We start from the raw sequence: 22,151 nt of genomic DNA, 5'->3' as shown, positions 1-22,151 counted from the left end.
TTCAAGATGAGATTTATGCTCACCGACGGGCAGAGATCGAGAGAGGAGAGAGTCAATGGGATCCGGGCCCCGATCAATCTCTGATGGAGCGCGAATTTCACTTTGTGTTAAGACCGAGTGAGGAGCGGGAGGGACCGACGGCTGATTCACACATGTATTTTCTAATATCGTTTCCGTCTGCTCTTATTACGAGAGAATTTTATTGACTGAGCCCAAGCCAGTTTCTACTGTTGGGCTTATGCTGGAATTGAAATGAGCTAGAGCGACTAGCCTTGACTCCTTCTCGGTAAATAACCTTTATTCTTCCCTGCCCCTCATCGTTCATCTTCCACATGCCACTTGCTTTCTCTTGGAATGTGCCGGGGAGAGATGCTGGACACACTTGGCCTGCTTGCTTTTCCAGCTTTTTTTTAATGGTATCCGTTAAGCGCTTATTCTGGGCCAGGCACTGTACTGACCACTGCGGTAGATACAATTTTGTCAGGTTGGACACAGTCCATGTCTCCCGTGGGGCTCACAGTCTTAGTTCCCATTTTAGAGATGAGGTAAATGAGGCCCGGGAAAAGTGAAGTAACTTATCAAGGTCATGCAACGGACATGTGGCGGAACTGGGATTAGAACCCAGGTCATCTGAGTCCCAGCCCCACGGCCCTTCCGCTAGGCTACGCTGCTTCTCTACTCTGTGCAGAGGAATGTATTAAGCACTATGAAGCAGTGTGGCTTAGTGGAAATAGCATGAGCTTGAGAGTCAGGGGTCGTGGGTTCTAATCCCACCTCTGCCACTTGTCAGCTGTGTGACTTCAGGCAAGTCACTTCACTTCTCTGGGCTTCCCTCATCTGTAAAATGGGGGTGAAGACTGTGAGCCCCAGTGGGGCAACCTGATCACCTTGTAACTCCCCCAGCGCTTAGAACAGTGCTTTGCACATAGTAAGCACTTAATAAATGCCATTATTATTATTATTAATGTATGGCACTCACCAACCATGGGCCCCAGCGCTGTATAATATTTGATCTGCCCTCCTGTGTCAGGAAGATAAAAAGGAGAGAAATGCTCATGAAACAGTCCCACTCAACGGAATGACCCATCACCCCAAGCCGCTAGAAGAGGAATATACGTTCACTGTGTTTAACATATGCCCGTTAACGAATATCCAAGCATGGAATCTGAGTGTTTGCTCTTAACCTCCAATTTATTTTTCATGTAGCGCTTTCACTTGGAATAACCACAGAATTGGCTATGGAATAGACAACAAGCCACTTAAACCTGATCGATTGAGCTAGAGAGGGCCTTGTTCAGGCTTGTTATCCTCCCCACTTTCACTGGGATTCGTTCAGGCCCCGGTGAGTGGAGGCTTTTGAGTCTGAGCGGTATGTAGGCCAGGTGTGGATTCCACCTACTTCCCGACCTGCGATTCTTTAAAAAATGAAACATCGATGTCTGCTCTCTGGGTATTGATTGAAAGCATAATTCCTTACTGTGTTAGAACGCACAATGGGAGAGCGGAAGGAAAGAGCTTAAAGAAGCAATGGCCTTGAAGTTCCTGTGCTGATTCAAAGAAAGACACATGTTCATGCCTAAAAAACATCCATCTCTCTCTCTCTCTCCCTCTCGCTCTTATATTGTCAGCTGTGTGACTTTGGGCAAGTCACTTTACTTCTCTGGGCCTCAGTTACCTCAACTGTAAAATGGGGATTAATACTGTGAGCCCCCCGTGGGATAACCTGATCACCTTGTAAGCTCCCCAGCGCTTAGAACAGTGCTTTGCACATAGAAAGTGCTTAATAAATGCCATTATTATTATTATTCTATGGATAGAGCCCGGGCCTAGGAGTCAGAAGGACTTGGCTTCTAATCCCAGCTCCGCCATTTTCATTCATTCATTCAATCGTATTTATTGAGCTCTTACTGTTTGCAGAGCACTGTACTAAGCGCTTGGGAAGAACAAGTTTGCAACATATAGAGACAGTCCCTACCTAACAGCGGGCTCACAGTCTAGAAGCAGCAGCAGCATGGCTCAGTGGAAAGAGCACGGGCTTGGGAATCAGAGGTTCTATTCCTGCCTCTGCCACTTGTCAGCTGTGTGACTTTGGGCAAGTCACTTAATTTCTCGGTGCCTCAGTTTCCTCATCTTTAAAATGGGGATTAAGACCGTGAGCCCCATGTGGGACAACCTGGTTACCTTGTATTCCCCCAGCACTTAGAGCAGTGCTTGACACACAGTGAGTGCTTAACAAATGCTATTATTATTATTATTATTCTCTGTGCCTCGGTTACCTCTTCTGTCAAATGAAGATTAAGACTGAGACCCCTATGTGGAACAGGGATGGTATCCAATCTGATTAGCTTGTAGTTACCCCAGTGCTTAGACCAGTGATTTCCCCACAGCACATGTATATATGTATATATGTTTGTATGTATTTATTACCCTATTTATTTATTTATTTTACTTGTACATATTTATTCTACTTATTTTATTTTGTTAATATGTTTTGTTTTGTTCTCTGTCTCCCCCTTCTAGACTGTGAGCCCACTGTTGGGTAGGGACCGTCTCCATATGTTGCCAACTTGGACTTCCCAAGCGCTTAGTACAGTGCTCTGCACACAGCAAGCGCTCAATAAATATGATTGAATGAATGAATGAATGAATCAGTGCCAGGCACATAGTAAGCACTTAAATACCGCAATTATTATTATTATTATTAAATCTCCAACATTGTTTACCATTAGAGTAAGGGCTTGTTAGGATTAATACTAATGAAGGACTGACTGCAAGCACTGTACTGAGCTCGAGAAAAATGCAACATTATGGGATATCATAGTGCCGTACCGAAGCCCTAAGCACTTAGTAGATACGCAAACTGACTTCCACATCCCCTTCAAAACTCCCTATCCTCCTGGGCCCACAGCCTGAATTCTATATTTTCACAATGAAACTGTGGGAGGGCTAGCGGTAGCCACCGGGTTGCTACGATAGCCCTGCATGTTTTCCAATTATGCCAGAGGAAAGCGACCCTTTTACTTTAACAGATGAAGCTAAAAGAAGATAAAACCCCCTTTTCCCAATCCCCGTTGCCCAGAAACAAGCTGGCTTCCCCTTCCTCTTGTTCCATTCAAGAAAGAGGAGGCATTTCTTCCTGGAATAGAATGAGCGGGGATGGAGAGGGAGGTGACCAGGATTTAGGCTATTTGGACAAGACCCGGGCAGGTGTCTTAAACACAACTTTGTCTGAGCCACAGGTCAAACTTGAGCCCTCATTTCTGCAACTCCAATGTTAAAAGACAACAAGAACAGCATGGCCCAGTGGAAAAAGCACAGGCCTGAATGTCAGAGGACCTGGGTTCTAGTCCCAGCTCTGCCACCTGCCTGCTGTGTGAACTTGGGCAAGCCTCTTTAACTTCTCCGTGCCTCAGTTTCCTTATCTGTAAAAGGGGTTAAGATCGCTGTTCTCCCTTCCCCTCAGTCTGTGAACCCCGTTTAGGGCAGACACTGTAGTAGATCTGCTTATATTATGTCTGCTCCGGTGCTTAGGACATCTCACTTAAATACCAAAATTGCTATGAATCATTGTTTCGATAGAAGATGAAGGAGAAATTGGCCCAGGCAAAGGGGAAAAAAACCCCATTTTCAGATGAGGTTGTGGGGAAGAGAATATCAGAAACTTGAAGTTGAAAATGACCTTGTATTCAAGCTCCTAGTTTTATTGAAAATATGTTTCTTCAGTGGTTTCTGAGGCCACAGAACCTTTTTTCATAGAGAGAAAAACAAGACTCCTGATGAAAGTCGACCATAAGAGGCCTGGAAAGCGGAGGAGGGAGTTGGAGGAAGTTTGGAGGAGGAGACTATCTGTATGTACTCCGCTTATTCCTCTTTCTCACCCACTAGCCCCTCTGCTCAGCTGCCTCAGAACCCCTCCCTCTTCCTCCTCCTCCTCCAGGCAGCCCACCATGGGGGAGGGTGGAAGAGTGGGCCCTTTAACCCTTTCCCCTATCCTCCCCGGGGTGGGAAGCAGAGTCTGGGAGAGCAGCCCCCTCTAACCCCCCTCAGTCTGATTTGATTCCATTTCCTATCTCCCAGCAGACAGGAAGTGTTCTCAGACTCACAAAGAAGCCTGCCTTTCTGTGGCTGTTGCCCTGAAAGAGCGGAAACCATATGGAGATTGGTTTATTATTCGGTTCTTTTCAGCCTTCAGGTGGCTCCGAATTAGAAGGAAAGAATGGCAAACACCTCCTCTTTCCTGCCCTCCCTGCTCCCCCAGGTCTTTTCATAGGCAAGCGGTGCTTGGGAGTGTGGGGGCTATTTAGTGAATGTTAAATAATCATGATTACAGGAACCCTCAGCACCTCTGTGCAATCCACTGATGTGCTGAGATTCTGAGACTAGTGAAAAGAATGTTTTCAGGACTTTACCTTTCTCTCCCTGAGGGGAGAGAACGTACCCTCCGAGGAAACATTGAATATTATCCCCTAGAACCTATTATTATTATCATTATTATTATCATCGAATTTGTTAAGCACCTCCTATTCCAGCACTATTCTGAGTACTGGGGTAGATTGGAGTTAATTAGGTTGGACACAGTCCCTGACAGACACGGCGCTCACGGTTTAAGGAGGTATTCACTCCCCATTTTACAGATGAGAGAACTGAAGTACAGAGAAGTGAAACCACTTGCCCAAGAACCAACAGCAGACAAGAGGCAATGCAGGATTAGAAGCAGCGTGGCCTAGTGGCTAGAGCCCGGGCCTGGGAATCAGGAGGTCACGGGTTCTAATCCCGCTCCGCCACGTCTTTGCTGGGTGACACTGGGCCAGTTGCTTAGCTTCTCTGTGCCTCAGTTACCTCGTGTGTAAAATGGGGATTAAGACTGTGAGTCTCATGTGGGATAGGGACTACATCCAACCCAATTTACTTGTGTCCACCCAGTGCTTAGTACATTGCCTGGTACATAGTAAGCACATAAAAAATCGCTATTATTGTTATTATTACTATTATTATTAGAATCTGGGTCTTCATATTACTGGGCCCCTGCTCTGTCCTTTTTCCCAGTCCTTTTAAAGCATCCTGGTGGGAGAAGACTGGACTGGGCTGGAATTCTGGATCCCTTCCTTGGATCCAGATTGAGCTGCCTACAGAACTGACTCCAGCGGGGAATTCGAGAAACCCAGTGAGGCTGCTTAATCGGAGCGTTTCCTGGCGTGAGCCCCTCGGAGCCCTGCATTGAACCAAATTATCAAAATCAGAAACTTTCCCCAGAGAGTGTCAGCTTTCATTCATTTTCTTTCATTCTCATTTGCCTAGAAACCCTCTTCAACCTAAAACCAGCTGGATTTTAAGAAGGGGCAGCCACAGAAATATTTCAGGGGTCACAGGCAGGGTCCCAGGACGGGACACTTTAAAGACCACTGGGAAGGCCGATTCCCTCAGTAAAATGTCTCCAACTCTCTCCAACATCATGGCACAAATCACTTTAAGGAAAAAACACACTGCGTTCAAATACTTCTCCTCTGCAAAATAGAGATTCAAATAGAGATTTATTGAGAAGCAGCATGGCTAGTGGAAGGAGCCCATGCTTGGGAGTCAGAGGACCTGGATTCTAATCCCACTCTGCCAATTGTTTGCTGTGCGATCTTGGACAAGTCATCTCTGTGCTTCTGTTCTCCTGTTCTCCCTCCTACTTAGACCGTGAACCCCATGTGGGACATGGACTGTGTCCAACTCAATTAACTTGTATCTATCCCAGCACTTAGAACAGTGTTTGACACATAGCAAGCACTTAACAAATACTATATTCATTAAAAAATGTACTGGGCACACTGTGTGCAAAGCACTGTACTAAACTCTTGGGAATGTGTAATACAACAGAGTTGATAGACATGGTCCTTGCCCACATAATAATAATAATGATGGTATTTAAGCTCTTACTATGTGCAAAGCACTGTTCTAAGCACTGGGGAGGTTGCAAAGAGATCAGGTTGTCCCACGGGGGGCTCACAGTTTTCATCCCCGTTTTACAGATAAGGGAACTGAGGCACAGAGAAGTTAATGATTTGCCCAAAGTCACACAGCTGACGGCAGAGACGGGATTTGAACCCATGACCTCTGACTCCAGAGCCCGGGCTCTTTCCACTGAGCCATGCTGCTTCTGCTTCACATGGAGTTAAGAGTCTAGAGGACTGTTCTCCGTCCCACTTGGACAGGGAGCTACTTGTGGGGCAGGAACTGGGTCTGACCTGACACTGGATTGGCCCCAGTGCTGAGCACAGTGTTTGGCACAGCGTAAGTGCTTCACAAAAGCCACTATCATTATGATGATCATGTCACCTCATTAGGCCGCGTGCAAAAAGGAACACCCTGACTATCCTAGACATCATTGTGTCTACGGTCTATGTGGCCTAGTGGAAAGAGAATGGGCCCGGGAATCAGAAAACCAGAGTTCTAATCTGCTCTGTGACCTTGGACAAGTCATTTCACTTCTCTGCCAGGAATGACTCTAGGTGCCCAAAACACATTTAGCATGGCAGCTGAGTATGGTGAAGTGAAGGAGTTGCCTGTCATGCCTCCATGCACTCACTCTCAACAGGCAGTCCCTATTAATAATAATAATAATAATAATAATAATAATAATAATAATAATGGTATTTGTTAAGCGCTTACTATGTGCCGAGCACTGTTCTAAGCGCTGGGCACTATTCTAAGCACTGGACACTGTTCTAAGCACTAGACACTTTCTAAGCATTGGATGGCTCCTCTCATTCAGTCATCTAGCAATAAAAATAACCATGGCATTTGTGAAGCGCTTACTATGTGCCAAGCACCATTCTAGGTGCTAAGGTAGATACAAATATAAACCGATCGAACTCAGTCCCTGACCCACGTGGGTCTCACGGTCTAAGTAGGAGGGAGAATGGGCATCTTTTCTTCATTTCAACATGAGGAAACTGAGGCACAGAGAAGTGAAGTGGTTTGTCCGAGGTCGCACGGCAGGCGAGTCGGGATTAGAACCCAGGCCTCGTGACTCCCAGGCTGGTGGTCTTTCCACTAGGCCACGCTGTTTCTCTATCCGATGCCGGGTGGTCTGCCTCGCAGTCTTCCTCCCCTCCCACCTCCCCCTCCTCCATCTCCCACCTTGCTAGGCCTCCTCCTCTTTATCCTGGAACTGAGGAGAGCTCAGAGGCGGCGCTCAGGAATGTGAAATCTGAGGGGAAACACTTTGATCAAGGGAACAGGGGAAGCACTGAAAAGCCTTCAAAGGGACTCCGGGTAGTCTTCCGGAAGGCTCTGGCTGGGCAGGAGCAGGTCCAGACAGCCGACTTGGGTGCTTGGAGAACAGGTAAACACTACCGCACCTGAAGAGAAACAAGAAGAAGGAGAAGGTGAAGCTCCTTGTGGGCAGGGAATGTGCCCACCAACTCCAATGTATTGTACTCTCCCAGGTATTCTGCATGCAGTAAGCACTAAACAATTAATAATAATAATAACGGCATTTATTAAATGCTTACTATGTGCAAAGCACTGTTCTAAGTGCTGGGGAGGTCACAAGGTGATCAGGTTGTCCCACGTGGGGCTCACAGTCTTAATTCCCACTTTACAGATGAGGGAACTGAGGCCCAGAGAAGTGAAGTGACTTGCCCAAAGTCACACAGCTGACAATGGTCGGAGCCGGGACTTCTGACTCCAAAGCCCGGGCTCTTTCCACTGAGCGTGCTGCTTCTCTAATTAGTGAAGAAGAAAGGAGGCGGAAAGAGGAGGAAGAGGAGGGGAGGAAACAGTGTGGTTTAGTGGCTAGAACCCGGGCCTGGGAATCAGAAAGACCTGGGTTCTAATCCCAGCACTGTCACTTGTCTGCTGTGTGACCTTGGGCAAGTCACTTCACCTCTCTGGGCCTCAGGTACCTTATCTGTAAAATGGGGATTAAGACTGTGAGCCCCATGTGGGACCATGGACTGTGTCCAACCTGATTATTTTGTTTCTATCCAATGCCCGGTAAAATGTCTGGCATATAGTAAGCCCTTAACAAATACCATGAAAACCAAAAAGGAAGAAAGGGGTTGGCAGGGAAGGGAGGAAGGGAGAACGAGAGAAGAGAAGGAAGAGGAAGGGAAGGAGGGAGGAGGAGGACCAGAAGGAAGAGGAAGAAGAGAAGGTGGAGGAGGAAGAAAAGAAGGAGAAGATGACGAAAACCTTCTCTCACAACAGTCAACTACACTTTGTTTGGAATAGAGAGATGTGCTTTTTTCACATCCTTCCGCCAGCAGAGTTGAGGGAAAACAAAATAATAATTACAGTGCTATGATTTTTAAGCGTTACTTTGTGCTAAGCACTGGGTTATATACAAGATAATCACTTCCAACCTTTAGCTTGGCACTCAATAACACATAGTTTAGGGAAATTTCTAGGGAGCACAAGTTTTGTTCAGGTGTTCACTTGTGCTTTCCAAATGCCCAGTTGGGAGAAGCCTTTGTTAACTGTATTAGACAGGAAAACTGCCCACAAAATGCCTTAATGGGCATCTAAGATCAACTATTTATTGAGCACCTCCTATAATAATAATAATAATAACAATAATAATGCCAGTATTTACTAACTGCTTATCAGGGGTCAAGTACTGTCTAAGCCTTGAGGAAAATACAAGATAATCAGGTCGGACATAGTCCCTGGTCCACACGGAGCTCGCAGTCTAAGTAGGAGGGAGAAAAGGTATTGAATCCCCATTTTGCAGATAAGAAAACTGAGGCACACAGTACTGTTCTCCCTAAACCACATGTTGTTAAATGCTGGGCTAAGGGTCAAAAATAGGGACGCTGCCAAAATCCTTTCTCAGAATATCTCTCCTCCTATCCCTGCCCCAGATCCTGAATTCAGGAAAGAATGTGGGAGAAAAGGGACTGAAGCAGCTATCAGCGATACAGGGATATCGTTACGGCCTGCCTTCCAAAATGCACAAAGCATGACTTAAATTTAGAAGGAAAAAAAAAAAAAACATGCAGGATAACCCAGCTGTTCTTACTCTTTTAGGCTGACTTAGTTCCAAAGTCCTCCAGTCTAGTGAAGTTCCCCGCTAGACTAAAGGGGCTTTGAAATAATGCAGTGCACTGAACCAGATCCTCCTGTTTCACAATGGAGTGTTGAAGCCCGTTTAATTCTAACGAGGGCTCTAAATTCGGCCTGAATCCTTTCCAAACTGGCCGGGGAAAATCGGAGCTTTGCCACAATACAAGCTCAATTCTCAAATCTCCTCTGTTTCCCCCTCCCCTCCATCACCCCCTCTCTCCATCCCCCACCCCCCAGCCAAACCTCGGCCTAGTTTTCCATCCACGGTAGAGGCCCGGGAAAGGATTCAAATCCCTCCCTCCAACAGCCTGCCCTGGTTCGAACAGCTCCACTGAAACAGCTGACCTAATCTGCTCTTAGCTTTTGGTTAACTCTGCTTCATGCCTTCCTAGCTGGAAGTAGCATCTTTGACAAACATCCCTTTTAGAACAATAAGTGAGACACTTTTTTAAATTAAATAAACAGCTCCTTAAGAGCTTGGATTTTATTTTCCTGTGGGGGCTCATGGCTTTCGGTGGAAGATGAAATAAGGGCCCGTTTAGCAGAATGGCCTAGTGGATAGAGCATGGGCTTGAAAATCAGAAGGATCTGGGGTAATAGTCATAATTATGGTATTTGTTAAGCACTTACTATGTGCCAAGCACTGTTCTAAGTGCTGGGGTAGATAGAGGGTAATCAGGTTGTCCCATGTGGGGCTCACACCATTAATCCCCATTTTAAAGATGAGGTAACAGGCACAGAGTAAAGTGACTTGCCCAAAGTCACACAGTGGAGCCTGGATTTGAACCCATGACCTCTGACTCCCAAGCTTGTGCTCTTTCCGCTAAGCCACACTGCTTCCTGAGCACTTTACCAAGTAAAGAAGGTTACTGAATATTGAAGCGGCATAGCATAGTGGATAGAATCAGAAGGCCCTGGGTTCGAATCCCAGCTCTGCCACTTGTCTATTGCATGACCTTGGGCAAGTCACTAAACTTCTCTGTGCCTCAGTTAACATGGAGCAAACAGTCTCAATCCCCATGTGACAGACGAGGTAACTGAGGCCCAGAGAAGTAAAATAATTTGCTCAAGGTCACCCAGCAGACAAGTGGAGGAGTCAGGATTAGAACCCAGGGCCTTCTTACTCCCAGGCCCGTGCTCTAGCCACTAGGCTACGCTGCTTCATTATGCTGTACACTCACCTGCCCAGGCGGTGCCTAATTCTGCATTCTCGGCAAACCGGTTCTGAAGAAACCAAAACGCCCCCGCCTTCTTCCCTGGCCTTCCCCCACGGCCCACTAAACCGGCGCTATTTTTAAAACTGAACTTGAACAAACCTCCCTCTCATCTTGCCCTCTGAGGCCATGGAAAGAAGGCCAGGCCGGGCTTCCGGCTCCCAGCTCCTCACCGGGATCGGAGAGCGGGGTCTGGAGACGTTCACAGAGAGCTCCCCATTCCTCCTGGCTCCTCAGGGTCAGATCTGATTCCGAATTGTCCCTGTCCCGGAGACCAGGCCTCTCCTCTGGCCAGAGGCAAACGGGGTGAGGAGTGAGAGTCGGGGGGAAAAGGAAGGCATTGGGGGACTGGAGAAGTTGGCCTTCCACATTGTTGGGTTGCTCTAATATGAAAGTTGCTCTGCTGGAATTTTCCCTCAGACTCTCGACCCCTGGGGCAAATCCAGAGGGAAATACCCTGACAGGCAACTTTCAGAATGTACTTACACACACCCACAACCTCTCTCTCTCTCTCACTCACTCCTCCCTTGAGTTCCTAAAGAACCCCTCACTACCCCTAAGTTGTTGGCCATATCCTGCCTCTGGCCTAGAAGTCTCTCTCTTCATATACAACGGACAATTACTCTCCCCTGCATGTCAAAGCCTTACTGAAGGCTGATCTCCTCCGAGAGGCCTTCCCAAGACCTCATTTCCTCTTCTCCCACTCCCCTCTGCATCACCCTTGCTTGCACTTGGATTTGCTCCCTTTCTTCACCCCTCCTTCAGCCCCACAGAACTTATGTACATAATTATAATTTATTTATTTGCATCAATGTCTGTCTCTCCCTCTAAGCTGTGAATTCGTTGTGGGCAGGGAACGTACCTACCAACTCTGTTACACTGTACTCTCCCAAGAACTTAATACAGTGCTCGGCACCCACAGAAAGCGTTCAGTAAATACAATGGATTGATTGATTGGGTGACCCGGTTCTAGGCAAGATAGACATTTAGAGAAAAATTGCTAATGATAATGATAGTAATGATACTTACTAATTGCTAAGTGCTGGGATAATAATAATAACGATGGGATTTGTTAAGTGCTTACTATGTGAAAAGCACTGTTCTAGGCGTTGGGGAGGTTATAAGATGATCAGGTTGTCCCACGGGGTTGGGTGGGGGGGGGCTCACAGCCTTCATCCCCAATTTACAGATGAGGGAACTGAGGCCCAGAGAAGTGAAGTGACTTGCCCAAAGTCACACAGCTGACAATTGGCGGAGCTGGGATTTGAACCCATGACCTCTGACTCCAAAGCCCGGGCTCTTTTCCACTGAGCCATGCTGGATACAAGATGATCAAAGTGGACACAGGCCTTGCCCCACACCAGGTTTACAGATTAAGAGGGTGGGAGAATAAGTGTTTAATCCCCATTTTGCAGGTGAGGAAACTGAGGCACAGGGAAGTGATTTGCCCAAGGTCACATGGCAGGTCAGGGGCAGAACTGGGTTTAGAAGCTGGGTCTCTATTACCACTAGGCCTCGCTGACTTTGTGAGCCTCCTTCTGATGGCAGGCGGGGCAAGTTGTTGACTCAGGGCACCACAGAGAGGGGGTGACTCTACAAGATCTTACAAAGATTGTGGCCCCCTGACCCTTCACCAAGATGGCAGCTGCACAATCCTTCACCAAGATGGTGGCCTAATGGCTTCTTTCCCAGATGGTGGCAACACTGCCGATTCCCAAGAGGGCTGTGGGACAAACGGAATCCTTTAGAGGGGCTTAAATTGGGGTATCAGAGCTGAGTGGCTCGGGGGAATTCGGTTGAGGGGGTGCCTGGGCGCACGGTGGAAGAGAAACATTCATCCATAAAATGATGCATACGAGGTCATCGTATTATGACAGCAGCATGGCCTAGTGGAAAGAGTACAGGTTTGGGAGTCAGAAGGTCATGGGTTCTAGTCCCGGCTCTGCCACTTGTCTACAGTGTGACCTTGGTCAAGTCACTTCATTTCTCTGGGCCTCAGGGACCTCAGGTGTAAAATGGGGATTAAGACTGGAGCCCCATGTGGGACAGGGACTGTGTCCAACCTGATTTGCTTGTATTTGTCCCCCAACCAAGCTCCTAGTACAGTGCCTGGCATATAGTAAGCACCTAAATATCACTATTATTATTATTATTATAATGTCAGGCGGTTCAGTGTTGAATCATGCAGTCCCCCACCCGTTCACCCAGTGGCAAATGCTGGTTCCAAACAGCACCCTCAGTAATGGGGTGACAGCCCGACCTAAACCTCCCGCCAAAGGCCCCAACACCTCTAAACCTACCCCCGCTCTCTACCTTAATCTTCCCACTTCCACCAGCTGCAGACTTAACATTCCACAAAAATTTCCCTCCTCCATCCTCCGCCTTCCGTCCAATCCTGTCCCCGGCTCCTCTTCCGCAGCCTAGAAAACCTGCTGAGCCTTAAGACCAGATCTGGTTTCAAAGCCAGAAACCCCGAGGAAACACAGGGGCCCCAAGTGGGGCCTTTATTGCTTTTCTTTCCTGTGTTTCCTTGGACTCTCAAACCCTCCGTTGGGGGAAGACTTCTCTCCTGACCTCCTGTCCTGTGTGGAGTCTGATGAGACAGATAGTTACTGTTGTGAAGCAGAAACAAGGAGCCATTGTCCCACTCGGTTAGTCAGTCGTATTTACTGAGTGCTTACCGTGTGCACAACACTGTTCTGAGGGCTTGGGAGAGTACAATATAACAATAAATAGACACATTCCCTGCCCACAGTGAGACTATAGTCTAGAGAGGGAGACAGACATTAATATAAATTAATAAATGACAGATATGGACATAAGTGCTGTGGGGCAGCAAGGGGGGATGAATAAAGGGAGCAAGTCAGGGAGACGTAGAAGGGAGTAATAATAATAATGATGGCATTTATTAAGCGCTTACTATGTGCAAAGCACTGTTCTAAGCGGGGAAGAGGAGCGGAGGGTTTAGTCAGGGAAGGCTTCTTGGAGGAGATGTGCCTTCAGTAAGGCTTTGAAAGTGGGAGAGTACGTCTGTCGGATAGTAATTTTCTGTTGGAAAACTTGAATTGAGAAGCAGTGTGGCCTAGCGGAAAGAGCATAGGCCTGGGAATCAGAGGACCTGGGTTCTAACACTAACCCTACCACTTGTCTGCTGTGTTTTCCTTTTACAAGCAAATAGTGTTAATAATAATAATGATGATGATGGCATTTATTAAGCGCTTACTATGTGTAAAGCACTGTTCTAAGCACTGGGGAGGTTCCAAGGTCATCAGGTTGTCCCATGGGGGGCTCACAGTCTTAATCCCCGTTTTACAGATGAGGTAACTGAGGCTCAGAGAAGTTAAGTGACTTGCCCAAGGTCAAACAGCAGACACGTGGCAGAGTTGGGATTTGAACCCATGACCTCTGACTCCAAAGCCTGTACTGTTTCCACTGAACCACGCTGCTTCTCTATATGTTGCCAACCTGTAGTTCCCAAGTACAGTGCTCTGCACACAGTAAGCGCTCAATAAATACGACTGAATGAATGAATACGGTAGAGTTGGTAGCCACCATTCCTGCCCTCGAAGAGCTTCTGGTCTAGCGGGAGAGACCGGCCCTGGCTCTGTGGCGGAGGAGAGTGGCTTCTCGGGGTCTCGCTGTGGTCTCGCCGTGGCCGAGCCGGGGTGGAGTCCACAGGGGGTAGCCTTGGGGCGTGTGAGTCAGGGGAGAGTCCCCTCCGCCCCCGCCCGTGCCCGCCTCTGCCCCCACACCTGCTCCAACGGTGGGGAGGACGGCCTGTGGCTTCTCCTTGATTGATGTCAGTGGTTTAACTGATGCTACAGCGGCAACGCGGGCCAAGGGGAAGCGGGTTCCACGCCGAGCAGTTGGTGGAACCCGCCCTCCCCCACACGTTACGCTAAGACCGGCCACGGGGAGGGCACAGTGTGAACACACAAACACACGAACGCCCCTTGACCTATAGGCACACGATGTACCCAGCCTTAAAATAAACCTCAGAGAGCATTCTGACAACCCAGGATCAGAGACTGAACCGGAGAGGCTCATCACCTGTGCCCTGAACGAATCAGGGGGAATAACAATAATAATTGTCAAATTTGGTAAGCGCTACGTGCCCGGCACTGTACTAAGTGCTGGGGTGGATACAAGACTCTAGCATGTGAGCTCACAGTGGGCAGGAATGTGTCTGTTGTTATGTTGTACTCTCCCAAGCGCTTAGTTTGATGCTTTGCACACAGTAAGTGCTCAATAAATACAACTGAATGAATGAATGAAGCGAGACGGGTTGGACACAGCCCCTGTTCCGCATGGGACTCACAGTCTTAATCCCCTTTTTACAGATGCGGGAACTGAGGCACGGAGACGTTAAGTGACTTTTCCAAGGCCACACAGCAGACAGTGGCAGAGCAGGGAGACTCACAGTCTTAATCCCCTTTTTACAGATGCGGGAACTGAGGCACGGAGATGTTAAGTGACTTTTCCAAGGCCACACAGCAGACAGTGGCAGAGCAGGGATTAGAATCCAGTTCATTCTGATTCCCAGGCCTTCGATTCAGGCCATTCCTTAAAATAATAATGACGATGATGATGATGATAAATCAGAGTTAGTACTATGGCGTATAAACTAGACTGTAAGCTCACTGTGGGCAGGGAACATGTCCATTAATTCTGTTAGATTTTACTGTCCCAAGTGCTTAGTACAGTGCTCTGCACACAGTAAGCGCTCAATAAGTATGATCAATTGATTATTAGGAGATTAATATGTGCTAAGTGCTGGCCAAGACACAGCCTAATCAGATTGGACACAGTCTCGGTCCCAATTGGAGCTCCCAGTCTAAGAGATAGGGAGGGTAGGAATTATTATTCCTGCATTTCAGAGGGGGTAACTGAAGCCCAGAGAGGTTCAGTGACTTTCCCCAAGTTACACGGCAGACCAGAATCTCCTGAATTCCAATTCCAAGGTTGTTCTAGGTTGTTTCCTGCTTTATAATTAATCATTTTGGTATTTGTTATGCACTTAGTATGTGCCAAGCATTGTTCTAAGTGCTGGAGTTGATACAAGTTAGGTTGGACCCAATCCCTGTCCCACTTGCGACTCACGGTCCAAGTAAGAGGGAGAGGGATTTAATCCCCATTTTACAGATGAGGGAACTGAGGCCCAGAGAAATGAAATGACTTGCCCCATGTCGCCCTGCAGACAAGTGGCAGAGCTGGGATTAGAACCCAGTTCCTCTGGCTCCCAAGCCCGTGGTCTTCCCAGTAGGTCACACTGAGGCTCAAGCTGGATCCGACCCCAAATGCTGGGCGGGCCTCAAGCCTCTCCCAGGCTTTGGGGTCAAAGAGGGGGAGACCGTTCCCCCGTGGCCTGGGCGGATTCCCTGCCAGAAGCCCAGTGAGCTGCCGGCAGTAATTCCAAGGAAGGTCATTCTGCCCCCCAGTAACTCCACTTGGCGGGCCCCATCCACCCAGGCCTGAAAGAAAAACAGCAGCAAACCCGAGTGGCAGTCAAGGCCTCTTTCACCTTCCTTCTCCCCACTTCCCCTTCCCCTCATGCCCCACATTTTGGCCGCCCCATCTTCTGTCGGACAGAGCTGCCTCGCCCTCTGTCAGGCCCAGCTGTTCGCCTTCTCCCCACCCCCTCATCCCATCTGTTCCTTCATTTGGGCTGGTTCCAGCCCCAGGACGCCTCCATTGACCCCTGGGGCACCACCTGTCCTTGATGCGGAGACGGGGAGACCCCACTCTCTGGCTCTAGGAGGGGCCGGGGCCAGACGGCGTCCCCTGGACCATCGTGAATGAGGTAAAACCAAGAGAGCTCCTGGAGCCTTTCCACAACCAGAGAAGGGAGAGGATTAGAGAGAGGCAGCAGGGGGAGGGAAGAGGAAGGAAGGGAGTGAGAGAGGTTTAGAAGGAAGGGAGACAGAGAGAAAGGAGGGAGGGAGAGAAAGGAGAGACAGGGAGAAATAGGAGCATGCAGTCCAACGTAGAAGAATGGGGAGGTGGAGAAATGAGAGAAGGAGGGAGAGAGAAAAAGAGAGGAAGAGAGGGAGGGATTTGTGCATTCTGGTGCTCAGACAAGAGCCAGGAGGAAGGGATGGGAGAAGAGAGATTGGGGGTGGAGCGGGGAGGAAGAAAGAAAGAAAAAGAAAAAGAGAAGGAAAACAGGGAGTGGTAGAAAATGGAGGGAAGGAAGGGACCTGGGGTGGGAAGAGAACAGAGGTTTAGGACAAAGGGAGTCAGAGAGGAAAGGAGGGAGGGAGAGAAAAGAGAGACAGGGAGAAATAGGTGCACGCAGTCCAATGTAGAAGAGTGGGAAGGTGGAGAAAGGAGAGAATGAAGGAGAGAAGGAGAGAGGGAGAAAGAGAGAAGAAGAGAGGGAGGGATTTGTGCATTCTGGTGCCTGGACAAGAGCCAGGAGGAGGAAGGACGTGAAGCAGGGAGAAAGGGGGAGAGAAGGTAGGAAAGAGAAAAGGAGAAAGGGAAGGAGAATGAGGCAAATGCCGCAGTTATTATTATTATCAATACAAGTTAATCAGGTTGGACACAGTCTTTATCCCAAGAAGGGCTCACAATCTTCTTCCCCATTTTACAGATGAGAAAACTGAAGCACAGAGAATTGATGTGATTTTTCTAAGGTCCCCCAGGAGATGAGTGGCAAAGCAGGGATTAGAATTTGGGTTGTTCGGACTCCCAGGCTCCTGCTAAATCCACTAGGACATGCTGCTTATTCAACGGTGACTCTGAAACCATTGCTGCCCTCCCCCCACCCCATTACCTGGCCCATTCCAGTCCTGAAAACTTCCCACCCCAACCCCTCCATGACCCCCCCCAATTCCCTAGCAGACTCTGAGGCCCACCCAGGGGCCTCTTTAAGAGATGGTTTTCCACATAAGTGGGCCGGGAGCTAACTTCTTCCTAGTCACCCAGGAAAAATAATGAACTCTATTTATCTAGAGCTCTACCTGTCAATTACCGCTCTCCTCTCATTTGTGGTATTTGTGATTTACTGCGGGAGGAACACTGATTTCCCTAATAGCTGTGGAAAATCCTGCTGAATTTTGTGTAATTTAATGGAGAGGATGGTAAATCAAAACCCAGAAATGTATACTCCTTGCTCATCCGAGTCTTCTGCAAAGTCGTATTTGGGGACAGACAATTCCCTGTCAGGTGTAGTGGTTGTTTGCTCAGAGGAGGAGAGGGGAAGATAGAGGAAAAGGAGGGAGGGATGTAACATTATAATAATAACAATAATTATGGTATTTGTTAAGTGCTTCTTATGTGCCAAGCACTGTTCTAAGTGCTGAGGTAGATACAAGGTAACCAGGTTGGACATAGACCCTGTCCCACATGGGGTTCACAGTTTTAATCCCCATTTTGCAGATGAGGGAACCGAGGCACAGAGAAGTTAAGTGATTTGCCCAAGGGCATACAAAAGACATATGGCAGAACTGGGATTAGAACCCACATCCTCTTTTTCCCAGGCCTCTTATCCTAATCCCACCTCTGCCACTTCATTAATTTATTTTATTCAATCGTATTTATTAAGCATTTACTGTGTGCAGAGGACTGAACTAAGCACTTGGGAAAGTCAATACAACAATAAACAGTGACGTTCCCTGCCCACGACAAACTCACAGTCACTTGTCTGCTGGGTGACCCTGGGCAAGTCACTTCACTTCTCTGTGCCTCAGTTACCTCATCTGTAAAATGCGGATTAAGACTGTGAGCCCCATGTGAGGCAGGGACTGTGTCTAACACGATTTGCCTGTATCTACCCCAGTGCTTAGTTCAGTGCCTGGCACATAGTAAACACTTAAAAAATACCATTTTAAAAATAAGGTCCCCACTTTAATTTTCTGTGCAGGCTGGGGAAAACAACTGTGCCAGTCTGTGTTTCCGCCAATCCAGAAACCAGCTGTCTTGAAGTAATTCCTGCGATGTCTTTCTCCCTCTCTCTCCTCCTCGCCTTCTGCTTCCGGATTTAATCTTAGGGAAAAAGGGCTCTGGTGGTTTCTTCTCCCACACTGCACCCAGGCTGCCTCTTTCCGCCCAAGTCCTCCTGCCGGTAACGTGTTCCGGAACTGTCATCCTGGGGGTTGGAATGGGACCTCGATTTTCAGAAGCAAAGTGAAGTTTGGGAAGAGGGAAGTTTAAAGGCAGCCTGTGGCTTCTTTCCCTACAACCACCAGCCTCCTCACTGTCCTGGTCTTCCAAACTGTCAAGAGACCTGAAAACATTAATTCACCAAACCTCAGCCTTCCCTCCGTCTGGGGTTACCGAGAACCGGCCACGTTCAAAGTGGAAAACGGCGTCCAGCTTTGAGTCATCATCATCATCATCAATCGTATTTATTGAGCGCTTACTGTGTGCAGAGCACTGTACTAAGCACTTGGGAAGTACAAGTTGGCAACATATAGAGACAGTCCCTACCCAACAGTGGGCTCACACTGTGTGACCCCCCCTGGGGCCTTCAGCCTACATAAAGAACCCCCAAAATAAATTGCAGCAATCACACACGCACACTACATGCACACACACACAAGACACCACAGACTCTACACTAACCCTATGTGCAACAGCAGCAGTTATTTAAGCCTTCAGAAGTTTTTTCTTTTATTTTTTCAGTTGCTATGGGCAGGTCTGTGTTTTTACAGTTCTGTCTGCAAGGAGTAATTACTGGCCTTGATTCCCCCTCCCCCTTTTTTTTTTTCAGAATGGCAAAGGCAAGAAGTTTGCACAGCTGGGGGACTTTGCAAAGGGGTCAGACGAAGAGTCCTTTCTCCAGAGGTAGAGAAGCACCCAGATAGAACACCTGCCCCACCGATGACAGGAATCAGTCAAGCGGCTTCTCCTTGCTAACGGAAGCCCGTCATTTTGGGCTGAAGGCAGGATTTCTGGCTGTATCTTGGGATACGATGATCATTCATTCAGTTCATTCAATCGTATTTATTGAGCGCTTACTGTGTGCAGAGCACTGTACTAAGCGCTTGGGAAGTGCAAGTTGGCAACATATAGAGACAGTCCCTACCCAACAGTGGGCTCAAAGTCTAGAAGATCAGAGTCAGTGTGGCCTAGGGAAAAGGGCAAGGAACAGGGAGTGGGGACCTGCGTTCAAATTTGAGATTTACTTCTGCCCTGCTGTGTGACCATGATTATTTTATTGCTTTTACCATTATCATTATTATTATTATCGATGTTACCTACACTATTCCCTGCTTCTTCAGGAGACTTGAAAGTTTGGACACCTAATGGGAGCCATTAGGAGCAAATTTCAAGTTACAAAGCGATACCCCCTCCGCTCCCCATTCGAAGCTCCTGGTTGTCATCATCAGTATTGGGTCACCAACCCGAGAAGCAGCATGGCTTAGTGAGTGATCTGGGTTCTAATCCCAGCTCTGCCACTTGTCTGCTGTGTGACCTTGGGCAAGTTACTTAACTTTTCCTTGACTCAGTTCCCTCATCTGTAAAGTGGGGATTAAGACTGTGAGCCCTGTGTGGGACAGGAGACTGTGTCCTACCTGATTATCTTGTATCTATCCAGTGCTTAGAACAATGCCTGGCACAAAGTAAGTGCTTAACAAATACCACTATCATTATTATTATTATCCAAGACTCCCTCACTTGGGGACAATGTTTCCCCATAATGCACTTAAACAAGGAGCTAAGGCAGGTTGGATCTGTTGTGGCCTTCTGGCTCCCCACTGGATTTTCTCTCTGTTTGATTTTAAATGAAGGGAAAGAGGAAAAGTCCAAGTAGTTGCTAGGCCTCGATTCCATGTTTGGCCTCTTCCTTCCTGGTTTGCGAGGGTGCTCAAGGGATGGGGTGGTGGCTACCCAGCTCTGCACTGGAGTCCCACACGGGTGTCCAGCCAGTCCACCCCCTGTCCAGTCTGAGGGTCTGGATGGGGAGAAGGATGGGGGGAGGGCTGAAGGACTCTCTGGATTCAGGGGGACGGGGGGAGAGAGAGAGAAAGAGAAATGTCTGACTGTGGTACGCTTCCACCCATCCACAGATGGAGATATAGACATTTCTGAGAGTGTTATATGTATGATATATGTGTTGTGTGTGTATGTGCTGTGGGGGGGAGTGAATGTGGGGAAGGAGACATGGGGGGAGAGACAGAATGAGTGGGTGGGGGCATGGGGGTGAAGGAGGGAGGGTGTGAAGGACTGTGTGGTTGACGGTATGTAGAGTGTGGGTGGGAGGGGGAAGTCGGGGGGAAGTGGAAGTGGGGAAGGGGAGGCGGGGCAGTCGCGGCAGGAGTTGGAGGTGTGTGAGGGGATTGTGTGTGTGACGGAGTGCACACCTGCATGTGGGGGAGGGAGACGGAGGGGAGGGCCAAGAGGGGTCCGAGGGAGCTGGAGAACTGCTGCTTTCCTCCCCTGGCAGGGCGGGCAGGGAAGGGAGGGAAGGCCTGGCAGATTGTGGGCAGGGAATCAATCAATCAATCAATCAATCGTATTTATTGAGCGCTTACTGTGTGCAGAGCACTATACTAAGCGCTTGGGAAGTCCAAGTCGGCAACACATAGAGACAGTCCCTACCCAACAGCGGGCTCACAGTCTAGAAGACCAGAATGTGTCTGGTTATTTTTCTACTGTACTCTCCCAAGCCCTTAGTTCAGTGCTCTGCACACAGTAAGTGCTCAATAAATCTGATTGATTGATTGAATGAATGAATGAATGAATGAATGAATGAATGAAGGGCAGGGGAGGGAGAGCAAGAAGGGCAGAGAGGGCAGGGGGGTCAGGCAGGGCAGGGCCGGTTTCACAGGCAGGAGGGAAAGGGAGCGGCTAACTGAGGCAGGAAACCAATCCTCTCCCCACCCTTCACCACCTGGAAATAAGAATCCAGGGCGGGACGGGGGTCTGGATCAGAGCGGGTCATGCAGGAAGAGGAGGAGGAGGAGGAAAAGCAGGAGGAGGAGGAGAAGCAGGAGGAGAAAGAGAAGGAGGAGGAAGAGGAGAAGAAGCAGGAGGCGGAGAAAAGTCTAGGAAGAGAAGGAGAAGAATCAGGAGGCACTCTTCTCCTCCTCACACAAGTGACCTGAACCCTCAAAATGGATTTGGTACCCTGATGCTCCATTCCCTCTATCAAGCAATCATAGACGGTGATCCCCAGGTGGGACAGGGACTGTGTCCAACCTGCTAAACTTGTATCTGACCCCAGTGCTTATAACGGTGCTTGGCACCTACTAAACACTTAACAAATGCCATCAAAAGAAAAATCAATCACTTGAGTACCTACTGGGGGCAACACAATGTACTGGCACTTGGAAGGGTACACCAACTCCAAGAAACATGTTCCCTGCCCTCAAGGAGCTTTTAGGCTCAAATGGAGTGGACAGACAAGTTAAGATTCTATCCAGAGAGCAGGAGTAAGAGCAAGAAAAAGGATAAAATGAGTATTTTAGGAATGTATCAGGAGCAGATAGTTCAACTCAATCATTTAAGGTACAATTGAACATACACATATGGTTCTAAGTATTCAGGGTGGCTGATTAGGTTGTTGCTACATGGACGACCATCACAAATGATCTATCCATTCGTACGTATTTACTATTCTATTTATTTTACTTTGTCAATATGTTTTGTTTTGTTGTCTGTCTCCCCCTTCTAGCCTGTAAGCCCACTGTTGGGTAGGGACCGTCTCTATATGTTGCCAACTTGTACTTCGCAAGTGCTTAGTACAGTGCTCTGCACACAGTAAGCGCTCAATAAATACGATTGAATGAATGAATGAATATGTTGCCAACTTGTACTTCCCAAGCGTTTAGTACAGTGCTCTGCACACAGTAAGCGCTCAATAAATATGATTGAATGAATTAATTAATGAATATGTTGCCAACTTGTACTTCCCAAGCACTTAGTACAGTGCTCTGCACA

The 22,151-nt window shown here is 48.1% G+C and overlaps 1 pseudogene; it reads right to left on the bottom strand.

Annotated features, from left to right (window-relative positions):
* Nucleotides 1-998: 998 nt before the first annotated feature.
* LOC119949188 lies at nt 999-21,153 on the bottom strand (annotated as a pseudogene).
* Nucleotides 21,154-22,151: the final 998 nt, after the last annotated feature.

The sequence above is a fragment of the Tachyglossus aculeatus genome, chromosome X2 (assembly GCF_015852505.1).
Source record: "Tachyglossus aculeatus isolate mTacAcu1 chromosome X2, mTacAcu1.pri, whole genome shotgun sequence".
In the NCBI taxonomy this organism is placed as follows: domain Eukaryota; kingdom Metazoa; phylum Chordata; class Mammalia; order Monotremata; family Tachyglossidae; genus Tachyglossus; species Tachyglossus aculeatus.
The sequence above is the reverse complement of the archived record's forward strand: the minus strand, read 5'-3'. Positions and strand labels throughout refer to the sequence as shown.